The 13,228-nt window shown below is 39.2% G+C and overlaps 1 long non-coding RNA gene across 1 annotated transcript in view; it reads left to right on the top strand.

Annotated features, from left to right (window-relative positions):
- Positions 1–597: 597 nt before the first annotated feature.
- The window catches only part of LOC116569603, a 35,820-nt gene continuing 23,189 nt past the window's right edge, over positions 598–13,228 (top strand). The window contains exons 1-2 of the long non-coding RNA XR_004277098.1: positions 598–677; positions 8,287–8,401. This is a non-coding gene — a long non-coding RNA (uncharacterized LOC116569603). The remainder of the gene's footprint in view (positions 678–8,286; positions 8,402–13,228) is intronic.

Below are 13,228 nucleotides of genomic sequence, written 5' to 3'. Positions count from 1 at the left end.
AGTTAATATAATTCTGAAATCTCTTGGATGCATGTGACTACAACTGTAGTACACAAAGATGTTACATGGGAATGGAATATATTTCTTTTTGCTGTTGTATGTATTTTTATGAGTGAACTGAAGCAATCACAGGTTCATTTACTAGAGTTAATTAGGATTTTCTGCACTTTGAAAAATGATTTTTCCCATTATCATTGAATGGTCTTGGCAAAGAAAGCTGTGTGTTCACTTGATGCTAGTCCTCTCTAGGTCACTTTAGAGTGCTTTGCCTCAAAGTACAAGCTTAGTTTTAAGAGGCTCTGGATTCAGGGGCACCTGGGTGGCTCAGTGGGTTAAAGCCTCTGCCTTCAGCTCAGGTCATGATCCCAGGGTCATGGGATCGAGCCCCGCATTAGGCTCTCTGCTTGGCGGGGAGCCTGCTTCCTCCTCCCTCTCTGCCTGCCTCTCTGCCTATTTGTGATATCTGCCTCTGCCTGTCAAATAAATAAATTTTAAAAATCTTTAAAAAAAAAAAAAAAGGAGGCTCTGTATTCAAATGCCAGCTCTATAGATTGGGAAGGATATTTAACCTGTCTTTATCGCTGTTTCCTCAGCTGTCAAATGTCCATAGTAGTAACGCTTGAAGTGAGTGTGAAGATTCAATGGGATGATCCATAGAAAGCACTATATGGAGTCAGGTACATATTAACAGTTTAGTAAATATTAAACTATCATCATTTACTTCCTAGCAGGTGGGGTAGTAATACAAGTGCTGCTTGGAAAAGCTACCTCGCTGATTTTGTATGTCCATCTCATTCTTTCAACTTCAACGCTTCTGTAATAGTTTTTGTTGTAAACCCCACAGATTTATAGAACAAGTTTGAATGGGTTACCACTGTCTGGAGAAACAGAACTTTTTCTTCCTCATGATGGTGAATTATGCTTTCTTTCCATTTATTTTAGTTAACTACTGCTATGTAACAAAATACCCCAGGCCTAAGTGTCCTAAAGCAACAAGTAATTTGTACCTACAGTTTCTGTTGATAATGGTGCAGCTTAGTCAAGTCCTATGGCTTTGAGTCTCTCATAAGGCTTTAACCATAATCAAATGACCACAGTCCTTTCCATACTGAATTAGGGTGGATCCTCTATCTAAGCCTAACATGGCTGTTGGCAGGCCTCACTCAGAACATTACTGGTAGCTGAGCGGAAATCCATTCCTGAACATGTGGGCATCTCTATAGCATTACTCACAACATGACAGTTTGCTTCCTCTAATGCAGGGACAGAGAGAGAAAGAGATGGATGTCGCTGTCCCCTGTTACCTAATCTTAGAAGTGACATCCTATCAATTTTACCATATTCTATCATTTAAAAGGAGGTCCCTGTGTTCAGCCAACACGCAAGGGCAGGGATTACAAAAGGTCATAGTTAGTAGGAGGTGGGGATCATTGGGGGCCATCTTAGAAACTGCCTACTATACCATTAGAATGAAATTCAGATCCTTAAAAAAGGATGTTTAGTCTTCCATTCAACATGGTTAAGGGAAAGGAAGTAACATCAAATATGTACAAAATAGAAATTGTTTTACATGTATATGCCTATGATACTCATCAGCTTCATGTATTAAATATTTTTGCCATATTGAGAATTTGGAAGAAGTAATATAACCTTCCCCACCCCTTAAAAGCTCCCCCAAAATCCCCTTGTTTAAATCCAAAGCCTAACAGATTATATGTTAATAAGATTATTATTTTAAAAAATAAACAAGTAGTTTTTTCTAGATGACTTTATAAAAAAGATGTAGATGCGAGGCTCTAAGCTCCCCAAGGTTAGGAGGGTAAGACAGTATATTGCCACACCTGGGCAATTCAACACTACAACAACTTTCTATTGATCCAAGAAACAGAATTGTCTCTGAAAAACAGAAGAACTGATTAAAATTTCTGTCTCCATGATTACTTACAGCATCTGCTTTGTGCCCTGGGGTCCTCCTTTATTCGTAATCTGTCGAGAGTTTCAAAGATTTCTTTTTGCACCTGGTATCAGATGAATCTGTGACTCTCATTAGAGAAAATGTTAGAGTTAATTTATTCCTCAGAAAAGCAAAGACACCTATGCTCCACAGAGGTGGCTAACACTGAAAAAGGAGCTCAGACCTTCCTGTTCTTTTGTTCTCTCTTTGTATAAGGCAAATAACATGGGGAGTTAAGATGTAGGCATATTTAATTCAAATTAATCAAAGTATGCTTAATTACAGAGAACTAACATGCAGACAAATAATCTCTTCAACAAAAGTTTAACTGCTAAGGCTTGTACTTTGTTGTGCTTTGGCACCCAAAAGAGTGGTTGAGAACAAATCAGTCTTTCTGGATGGACGTTATTTTCTAATGTTGCAACTCCAAGAATAATTTGGATTGTAGAACACTGGGAATATTGAAATCTACACTCTTTCTGGGAGAATGCATATATTCACATACTTGCAAAATTTAATGTATTTTGGAGATTCCACAGACCCATATTAGCTTATACCTAACGTACAGCTAAGAAACACTGCTGGGATAGAAAATGAAAATGTATTTAATTTATTTATTTTAAAATGTATTTATTTATGTTACTAATTTATATATTATATATCTAACATATAATTATATATTTATTAATTTTATGTTTATATGTTATTTATAATTGTTTATTTGCTTATTTATTTAAATGTATTAATCAGGACAGATTTGCTGGAAGAAATACCTGTTTTAGGAGGGCTTTTGACATTTCCTTGAGATATTTCAAGGGTTCTTTTTTTAAAAATTGTATTTATTTATTTGAGAGAAAGAGAAAGAGAGAAAGCAGGTGTTGGGGGGAGGGGAAGAAGCAGAGGGAGAAGCAGGCTCCCCGCTGAGCAGGGAGCCCAACCCAACTCAGGGCTCTATCCCAGGATTCTGAGACAGAGATCATGATGGAGTCAAAGGCAGATGTTTAATTGAGCCACCCAGGTGCCCCAGTAGAGACCTCAAGTGTTCTTATGTAAGGACAGTGTTTTGGAGTAAAGAAGTTATTTCTGTTGTAGTCGTTCTCCAGCTTTTGAATAAAAGAGAATAACCTGTGAAGCTTGTTAAAAGTATATGCTCCAAAGTACAGCATAGGGAATACAGTCAATAATAACGTGACAACTTTAGATAGTGGCAGATGTTAACTAGATGAGGTGATCATTTCATAATGTACATAAAGGTTGAGTCACTATGTTGTACCCCCCAAATTAAAATAATATGTATATGAGCTACATTTCTTTCTTTTTTTTATTTTCTATTTAAATTCCAGTTAGCACACAGTGTAATATTAGTTTCAAGGGTACAATTTAGTGATTCAATACTAACATACGAATCCAGTGCTCATCACAACTATATTTCTTTTTTTTTTTAAGATTTTATTTATTTATTTGACAGAGAGAAATCACAAGTAGACAGAGAGGCAGACAGAGAGAGAGAGAGGGAAGCAGGCTCCCTCTGAGCAGAGAGCCCGATGCGGGACTCGATCCCAGGACCCTGAGATCATGACCTGAGCCGAAGGCAGCGGCTTAACCCACTGAGCCACCCAGGCGCCCACAACTATATTTCAATTTAAAAAATGTGAATCCCTAGACCCTACCACCAATATTGACTCAGTAGATCCTAGGTGAGGCTCCAGAATGGGATTTAAAAGAAGTGGACAGGAGTTACTAAGCCAGGTGGCCCAAGAACAATCTTGGAGCAGCTGCCATGTAATCAAGGACCAGACTTTCTCTTCCACTTGGATGAGCAGGAGTTGTGTGTCGATCTGCCCTGTCTCCCACAGGCTTTCTGGAGGTTTTCTGTACTCCATATGAAATACATCTCAGAAAAATCCAGTGTAGCTGGAAACACTAAAAAAAAAAAAAAAAAAAAGAAATGGAACAAATGAAAAATAACAAGTCTTGAGATCTGTTCCCAATTTAGCTTACTAATACTAAACTCTAGAATTGAACAGAATGGCCTGCCAATACACAGGAAGATTTCTACCGTAGAGAAGCAGGGAGACCTCTCAGGACAGACGCTCCCAAGTGACACAGGCTGTGGTGCACCAGCCTGGCTCTGCTTTTATGCTCTGGTTGAGTAATCTGAAAAGTCTCCCTACCTCCCCAAGGAGTGAGTCAAGAGACCAAGAGTGGGGCTGGGATAGAAATGACCACCCGTGGAAACGGAAAGCAGGGCAAGTGTTTCACCCAAGACATCTTTGGTTTTGAGATGATTTTCATGTATTTATTAATTATAATATTTATAATATGGAGGTTTCCTCTTCAAGAGTCTCAATTATTAAAAGACACTCAAATCAAAGCTGACTCAATCTCTCTCTCTCTGTCTCTCTTTCATATACCCACACTTGCAGATACACACACCACAGACATACCAGACAAAGTCAGATGGCATTTACTGCTTACGTTTGGCTGGTGCATACAATAGTACACACACTTTTTACAAGAAAACTGGCCTCTAGGGGAGGAGATTGGAGCTGGTGGGCTGCTTTCAAAGGCGCTAACTTGAAGAGCCAGGAGAGCAAAGTCAAAGTGAGACTTCATAGCTGAGGCACACAGCTTTAAATAGCACTAGTTTTATTGTTATTTTTAAATTTTCTTTATTCTTATGAAAATTTTTTTCAATTAGAGAAAAGCCTCCTGAAAATATCTGAAATAGTAGACTTATGTCTCTGGGGAATACTCAAGCATGACCATAGCTATGTTGGACAAGAAAGGCAACAACAGTCAATTAGCTAAGCATTTGAAACTGGATGGGGGTTTCTACAGAATTCTGATCCGGAACACATGGGGTGATTTTGAGTTCCCTCATTCAATCCCTGGACCTCAGTTTTTTGTGTTAGGTTGTTAGGTAGAAAGCCACATTTTTTCAGGCAATGCCATAGCAAATTGATTTTATAGGCACGATGTTCTTCAGACCCCTTTGCCTTTTTCCAGTCTTTGAAGGCCTGTGTGGATCTCTGCAGGCCTATATATGGTGGTGGGGAGTGGAAGGGACACAAAACAAATTGGCTTCAACCCCAGGAAAACCAGATTTGTTCAAGCATCAACAAAGTTCTTCAGAGTTTCCAGCATCCAGTCCTCCTCCCCCTCCCCCTACACACCGTACTTATAGAAAGACAGCAGCCAACCTGGATTTTATCTTCAGGAATGTCACTAACCACCAACTAATGAATTTGTCGTGATTCTATTAATTCTATTCATCTCTCTGGGTGCTGCTTTTCTGACCCATAAGATCTAAAGTATCTCAAAGGCCCTTCATAGTGTTGTGATCAAAGGTTTAGTCTAGCTGATAGAGCCACCTCTCTCTTAAATTTCTGGTACTGTAAAGACTCCCTAGAGAAAATTTCAAGAGTCTCCAGAATTGGGTGGCTTCCCCAGCATCTGGAGGGACATGGGTCTGACCTTCCTTGGTAAAAATGCAAGCATCCTTTTAGGGACTGTGACTGCTACCTGGGTTTTGCTTTTCTTTCTGTATGTTAATATGCCCTAAAGTCTTTTCAATCAAAGATTCCTAGTTTATCAGGTGATCCCTGAAACACGGGAATTAGAAAAAGCAGGTAATAGATGAATCGAAGTGTATGTCCAGGACAGAGGAAATCATGATGACACAGCAGAAAGAATAGAAACACTGGGACCAGGAAACATCTCAATTGCATCCAGTCACCTGGGGGGAACTTACTAAACTGGATATCCCAAAGATATCCAGAACTTTTGAGCCACGTTCGGGGCAAGAGTGGGAACAATCTGCATTTTAAAAAACTTTGCAAAAAAATCTGTTCACAGTGATATTTGAGAGTTGTCAGACTAGAAATTCAGGAGTCAGAGAATTGAAATACTGGGAGACAGGAAAAAGTGACCTAGGGGTTAAATAAATGGGGTGCTAAAAATTATGCAAGCAAAATGTGGAAGGGGGTATCCCCAGGTTCTAAGTGTATGGGGCAATTTTTATCACTAGCCAGGATGCCTGCTTTCTTCTCTTGGACCTTTCCCTCTACCCAGCCAGTGCTCCTGGCTGGCTTGGAAAACAACCAGTGGCCAATTAGAGTGGTAGCTGTGTCTCCCTTCACAGTAAGTTCAATGTTCCTTTCAAAGTCTCTTCCCCTGTGAGTTTGTGAAAATCCTGGCAAAGAAAAAAATCAGCACAGCTGCCTGGTAACTTCAGTAGGACAAGAAGAGTCCCTAATTAAACTCTCATGTCTTTGGTTTAAAACTCCATTTAATGAAATAATTTACCATCTAAGACAGCTGTTGATTACAGGAAAGTATACCTTAAATCTTTGTAAGTAGTAACCCCCTTCAAATCTTCATCAAACTTCTCAAAAGAAATACAACATATGCCTTCTTAAGGAAAAATGAAAATCGTTCAACATTTGATGCCTTCCTCTTTACAACTCTGTTAAATCAGAGAGGCTGGCTGAATTCCAGATGTAGACTATTATTCTTGCTTCCATTATTTCCAACCTGACTTCAGGGCCCGCCAAGTGATTTGGCAGGGCTCTAAAGGTCGCATCCTCTAGATTGTTAAGAAGCGAGTTGTAGCAAGCAGATGAGTTGGGCAAGCAGCACCTGTCGGGGCTTCTGTTAGTCTGATTGGCAGTGCACACTTTGGGGTACATTGCTTTTTGGGGTTTTCCTATTTTGGGTCCTGTTTCTACCCAGTCCCCAATTAGAGATAGCAAGACCACTTATGAGTCTTCTCCTATCTCTTCTCTTTCTTGGGCCCCTCAGGAGACTCCTCTTCTCAGGGCTGCCTCCTTACAGTTGCCTAATAGAGAGTGGTGTAAGGAAGAGAAGATGGTGGTAACCAGAGAGTTGTTTAGGAAAGGGCAGTTGGTTAACCCATCCCATTTGAGTCTTGACCCAGCTGGTTTAGACTCAGTAAATAATACCGCTGTCTTTGAAGATGGGTTTCATAAATGCAGCGGTACAATTCAGGTAGGACTCCTCATTGCGTGTTTGTCAGTATGCTGTTCACTTGACTAAGCTAACAGGAGGGGTAAAGCAAAGCCTAGAGTACTTTTGTTTGAAAGATGCAGCAGCTTTTATTAGTTGCTTTTGAGAGTCATTTTGAGAGTTTGGTCCAACTACTTAACTACCTTACTCTCCTCACCTACCAAATCAACTTCTCTGTGCAAAAGATAATGTGAGATGCATGGCTGAATCAACACTCGCATTCTTGGTGTGTTTTGAAGTGAGGGGCCTTATGCTGGTGTAATACGTGACCTCATGAAGTCTATTTTGCTGTGGGGGAGCCCACAGACTTTACTTGAGAATTGAGACTAGATTTGCCAAGCATAACAAATCATATTTGTGTGAAAATGCAAGTTGTCATGTTGTTGTTGTTTTTAAGATTTTACTTATTTATTTGACAGACAGAGATCACAAGCAGGCAGAGAGGCAGGCAGAGAGAGAGAGAGAAGAGGAAGCAGGCTTCCTGCAGAGCAGAGAGCCCGATGTGGGACCCGATCCCAGGACCCTGGGACCATGACCTAAGCCGAAGGCAGAGGCCTTAACCCACTGAGCCACCCAGGCGCCCCTGTCATGTTGTTTTGATCTATAATGTCAGTGATTTAACCGAAGCTGAAGACCCAAACTCTTGTGCTGCCTCTGTTGGCGTCGTTTTAGGTGATCTGAAGAATGTCTGGCTCCCACGATTCTAACGAAATGGTGGAACATGTTGAGAATTACATTTAAGGTGCTTAGTTTTGTGTTTTCTTCTCTTGAAAAGGAGTTATTCCATTAAAATAGATCAAGCTAGAAGTAATAGTTTCTATAAGTTTTATAATATAATTATGAGGACAAATTACCCATAGAATAGAGCATAGGATGCAATGTGCTAACAATTAATTTTCCTCAGCCCTTTGAGGCAAATCCTGTTTTTCATTATGTTATAGGGGGGAGAAACTGAGGTTTAGGAAGTTTGAGTAATTTGAGAGCATACGGCTAATGACCTAGCAACGTTAAGACTAAAACGTAGATTTGTCTAATTTATATCCTTAATCTTTGATTTATGCACAGTTCCTTTTTAAGAGTCTCTGGAGAAAGCAGTGTAGAATGTAAGTTTCATATGGCATTAACATATAGATACCAGCTGGCTATATGTAAAGCTTCTTCATTTTAAAAGATAGTGGAAAGTTTTATATATATGTGTGTGTGTATATATATATAGGAGAGAGAGCACATGCTACAACATAACTAGCTCTCCTTCCAAGAAATCATCCTACTGAAGTAACAAATATTTGTCTGATTGTTTCTAGATGAGTCCTGATACACTGATATATGCCATAATTCTACACTACAATCCATTGCCTGCCAACAACTCTAATATCACGAGAACTAATCTGTTGTGCTGGTGAAATGTTCTTATCTCAGGTAAGGTGTCTCATAGCTCCTCCTGGCCTGCCCTGATTCCTCACTTCACCTCACTCAACTGGCTTACTATTAATATATTATAATATAACAGCAAAACCATCCAACCCAGCTGGATTCCATTTAGTTCCACTGTGTCCTCTCATCAGAGACTGAAGTTCACCATACGACTGAAGAGTGGTAGATGGAGGTGTGAGTAAATTAGGGGCTGCCCTTCACTGCCAGTAGCTCTATGGATGAGAGATATCTCAATACAGAGGTTTTGGACTGCTGAGAGGAATTATACTAGCTTCATACTTAGAGGTATTATTTGTGTTCAACTGAATGTCCACCTTGAGAGTCACACTTCTCTAAGGCTCTTTATTGATTTATGTGTAACCATGCTAACTTTAAATATAGAATCTATTCTTTTTTTTTTTAAGATTTATTTATTTATTTGACAGACAGAGATCACAAGTAGGCAGAGAGGCAGACAGAGAGAGAGGAGGAAGCAGGCTCCCTGCTGAGCAGAGAGCCCGATGTGGGGCTTGATCCCAGGACCCTGGGATCATGACCTGAGCCGAAAGCAGAGGCTTTAACCCACTGAGCCACCCAGGCGCCCCAGAATCTATTCTTTGACATGCCCTTATTTATTCATTTCAATAAGTAAATTACATGAAGCTCCCTTGTCAGTTCCAAATGCAAAGTAATCCATGAACCAGTGCTCTTTAAAAATCTAGTTACTGGGTTGGATAGCCAGTCAGATGCTACTTCAGCCTTCATGTCACCAAGGCTCAAAGTAGATACTCTTCAGTTCAGAGTTGATGCTTTTAGATCATCTGGCGTCATTAACAATGTGGTGAGTTATTTTTCTTGCTTCTCTGTGGTTATCTAGCATTAATATCCTAAATGTCTGAGTCCAATCTAAGTTTCAGCTATAAATTATTCTCTAGATCTATATTATATGTCATTTGAAGACTATTGAAGGATCAGCTGAGTATCAGATTCTTTAAACAAAACTTGCTCGCAGGGCACCTGGTTAGCTCAGTCAGCCTTCGGCTCAGGTCATGATCCTGGGGTCCTGGGATCGAGTCCTGCATCAGGCTCTCTGCTGTGTGGGGAGTCTGTTTATCCATCTCCCTCTGCTCTTGCCTTGGCCTATTCTCTCTCTCTCTCTCAAATAAATAAATGAATAAATAATCTTTAAAAAAGACTTGCTCTTTCAATAGATCAAGCAATGTATGAGTATAGCTATTGGAGCATTTGAATGCCAGTGACACTCAACAACTTCAGGTATAAACTACTATGTCAAAATAGAGGCAAATTTAGTAAAAATGTAGAAAGTTGTTAAGAAACAAGTAGACCTTTAAGGCTATATAAAAAGAATTAGATTTTTCTCAGGTTTTAGAACAGGCAGGGGAAGAATAAAGCTTTATTTTGTGACCACAATTAACATTAACCATCTATATCTATGTCAAGGAACTAAGCATTTTACATGATAATTTTAATATAATATGTAGGTCTTTTTAAAGTACATAATAAGTAGTTATTAATAATAACTAAGACAACTGGAAAATTTGGTTTTCAATCAATGCCCATGTCTCTTAAACCATATTATTTCCTAATTAAAGAATCGAGGAGAGTTCTCAACCTTAGCTGCATGACATATCACCTAGGAAGCTCTTAAAAATGTGATTACCCCAGACACTAACCCAAAAAACTAAATCATGAACTTTAGAGTGTAGAACCCAGATGTTAATAAAAATAATTCTGAAGCTTCCCATGTGATTCCAACATGCATCTAAGGTTGAGAAATTCTGGTCTAGAATAAATACAATTAACAAGTAGTTTCAGGAAAGGATAAATTGATAGATACTTTTTTCCACTGAATCATACCTCATTCACTAATACTAAGCTTTGGAATAACAATCAAAGCTAGTTAGTATAACTTTGCGATACCTAAATCTGTCATATTACAGGTGACATCTGCTATTTTGCCCCAATTTAATCTTACTACAAGCTTGTTAAAGGTTATTAGAAGCTTTGTTTCTTTAGTGTTCCAAGTTTAACCTTTAGTATCACTTCAGCAAAGTTTGCACCTGTTTTCTAGATGAGAAAAGATGATCAACCCGATAAAGGATTACAATTAGCTATAAGAGGGTCAAAGCAATGAGTATGAGGGGTAGAATCTCAGAGCAGCTTTACCTATCTTGGAAAGTTCCCTTCCCACCACAACTTATTCAGGGTAAGATTCTAAATATCTAGTTTGAACTCCGATTTCTGAGTACTGAGCCCCATAATCAACTGATTGTCTTATGTTGGCCATAGAATATGTTTAGAGTTTTAGTTTAGCTCAGCGGAACTTCAGGCTTGAAGTAACATGTAGAATATTTTGGAGTTCTCTTTAACATGGGCCATTCTTTCTTTTTCGGATAAATTTAGCACTGGGTTCATGGAAGTATCAGAATGACCTTTTTTTTCTCTTAGGAAAGGAAGAAAGAAGAAACTGCTTTTCACATGAAATTTTTTTTCTGCCCTCTATTGCATTCTTTCCTTTGTTTTTTACCTTGGCCTGGTCATTTGATATAAGCCTTGTCTATTTACTTCTTTAATTTTCTATAATTTTCTATAATTTGAATCTTATAATCTGAAGCGATTAAAGTTTTTTCTTAAATGTTCTATATAGATAGTGCTTGCTTTAGGAATTTGATTTAGGAATAGTGCTTGCTTTAGGAATTTGTAACTGCTGTGAGACTTGTACAAAGTCCTATCCCTCACTAAAACTGGCCTGAAGCCACGGGGAGAAAGGTGAACCAAAAATTGTATGATGGTGGGGAGGAAAAATTTCCCTTTATTTTTCAAGATTCTTCTGGCTGGTTTAAGAATCAAATTGACATGAGACAGATTAACAGGAGAAAATCAAATTTAAGTATGTACGTATGGAGAATCCACACAAACACGAGTCCAAAAACGGGCAAAATGTCTTCCTGAACTAAGGAGAGGTGGGTAGGGGTCTGGACTTCAAATGGAAGGAAAACAATTCACAGGAAAATGAAAAAGAGTAAATATTTGATAAACAAATGTTTTCTGGCCATTCAGAAGAAATGGAACATAGACTGAACTTTGATCGAACAGACCTTCCTAGGTTCCTCCCTGTCTACCATATACCTAGTTCATTTTATGCTGTAGCTCTCGATGGTGATAACTCTTTTCCTGGGGCAGGTCCTCTATCTAAATTGTTTTAGGCATTTAGACAGAAGGTTAAAGTTTCTTCCTTGTTTCTTGAGACCTTGATTATTTTCAGCTTGAAATAATCTGCATGCACATCTTGGGACAATTGATTCTGAAGTACTGTAGTTGCAATTGGCTTTTAGAGTTGGAACTGTAATTATTGCTGCTTTCTTTGTAACATTATGGTACAGAAGACTGAAGAAATCTGCTTTCACAGAAATCTGTGAAAGAGTTTTTTCACTACCCCCCCCCAAAAAAATGATGCACATAGTCAGTAGCTGTTCTGTTTCAATGTTTGAAGTTTTATTTTTTTTTTAAGGTTGTTATGTTTATTTATTTGACAGAGAGAGAGATCACAAGTAGGCAGAGAGGCAGGTGGGGGGGGGGCATGGGAAGCAGGTTCCCTGCTGAGCAGAGAGCCTGATATGGGGCTTGATCCCAGGACTCTGGGATCATGACCTGAGCCAAAGGCAGGGGCCTAACCCACTGGGCCACCCAGGTGCCCCTTGTTTCAGTGTTTGAATAAGACTTCTTAAAGCTCTAAGAGAAGCCATAACAGATCACAACAGTTCTGAGCTACAAGGCAATCCATCTGAAATTGGACCATAGCTTCAACAACTCATATTTTGGCTAGAATGATAACTTGTGTCTCCTGGTGTCCCATCCTCTCCCCTTGCCCCTCAGTCAGCTCTTACAGTCCATTTGTTTTCAGTGGAAGCCCCTGAGTCTTAGTTCTCTCCCCACTCGTCTTCAAGTCTTAGTTCCTTTAGCTGCCCCCTAGAACTTTAGGATGTGTAAGGCGAAGATGAATTGTTGTGGTTGTGTATCTAAAGATAGAGGTTTTGTATACAAGACATTGTCTTTGAATTCCTTAGACTGGAAGAGATGTGATCGTTGATTCTAAAATCTCGCTTTCAGATGGGATTCATTGTTTCTCCTTTGGACTGTTTTCCTGGAGTCCTTTGTATTGCAACTGGGACCTGTGTTTCTCCGGATTCCATGTTTGCCCAGTGATTGTTAGCTACTAGAAATAGGACGGCAAGGGGGTGGGGAGAAGTAGGAGTAGGGAAATAAGAAGTGATAGAAGTCAACATCAGAATCATTGAAGAGCTGTTTCTGAATACCATCTTTATCGGCCACCAATACCCAAAGATATCTCCAAAAAATCAGTTAAATAGAGCAGTTGGGCCAAGGGCAAGAGAAACAATGCTGAAGTTTTCTCACATTTAGGGGTGCATTTTATATTTTAGTTGTAGGGTAATCTTCATTGCTTTAAAAAAAAAAATCCTAGTTTTGAGGAGGGAAAATTAAGCTCTGTAACACGTAAGTACTTACTTTAGCTAACTATCCTTATCTTTAGGCATTATTATTGGGAGAGAAGAAAATAGGTTTTCCTAACTATGGCTTTTTTTGGAGAAGAGCATAAATCTGGCACTGATGATAGCCTTGGTTTATGCTCTCCTGGGGAAAGGAGATAAGCACAGTATCCCCCTTTCTATAGCACAGCCAAGAACTCACATAGGAATTCTTAAAGAGACAAGGTAGCTGGACCCAAGTTTCTTAAATAATCTTGTCAAGAAAATGCGGGAAAAACAAGTTCATTTGTTTCTGCCGAACAGA

This window comes from Mustela erminea, chromosome 11 (assembly GCF_009829155.1).
Source record: "Mustela erminea isolate mMusErm1 chromosome 11, mMusErm1.Pri, whole genome shotgun sequence".
Classification (NCBI taxonomy): Eukaryota; Metazoa; Chordata; class Mammalia; order Carnivora; family Mustelidae; genus Mustela; species Mustela erminea.
Note: the sequence above shows the minus strand (reverse complement) of the source record. Positions and strands in the feature narration are given on the sequence as shown.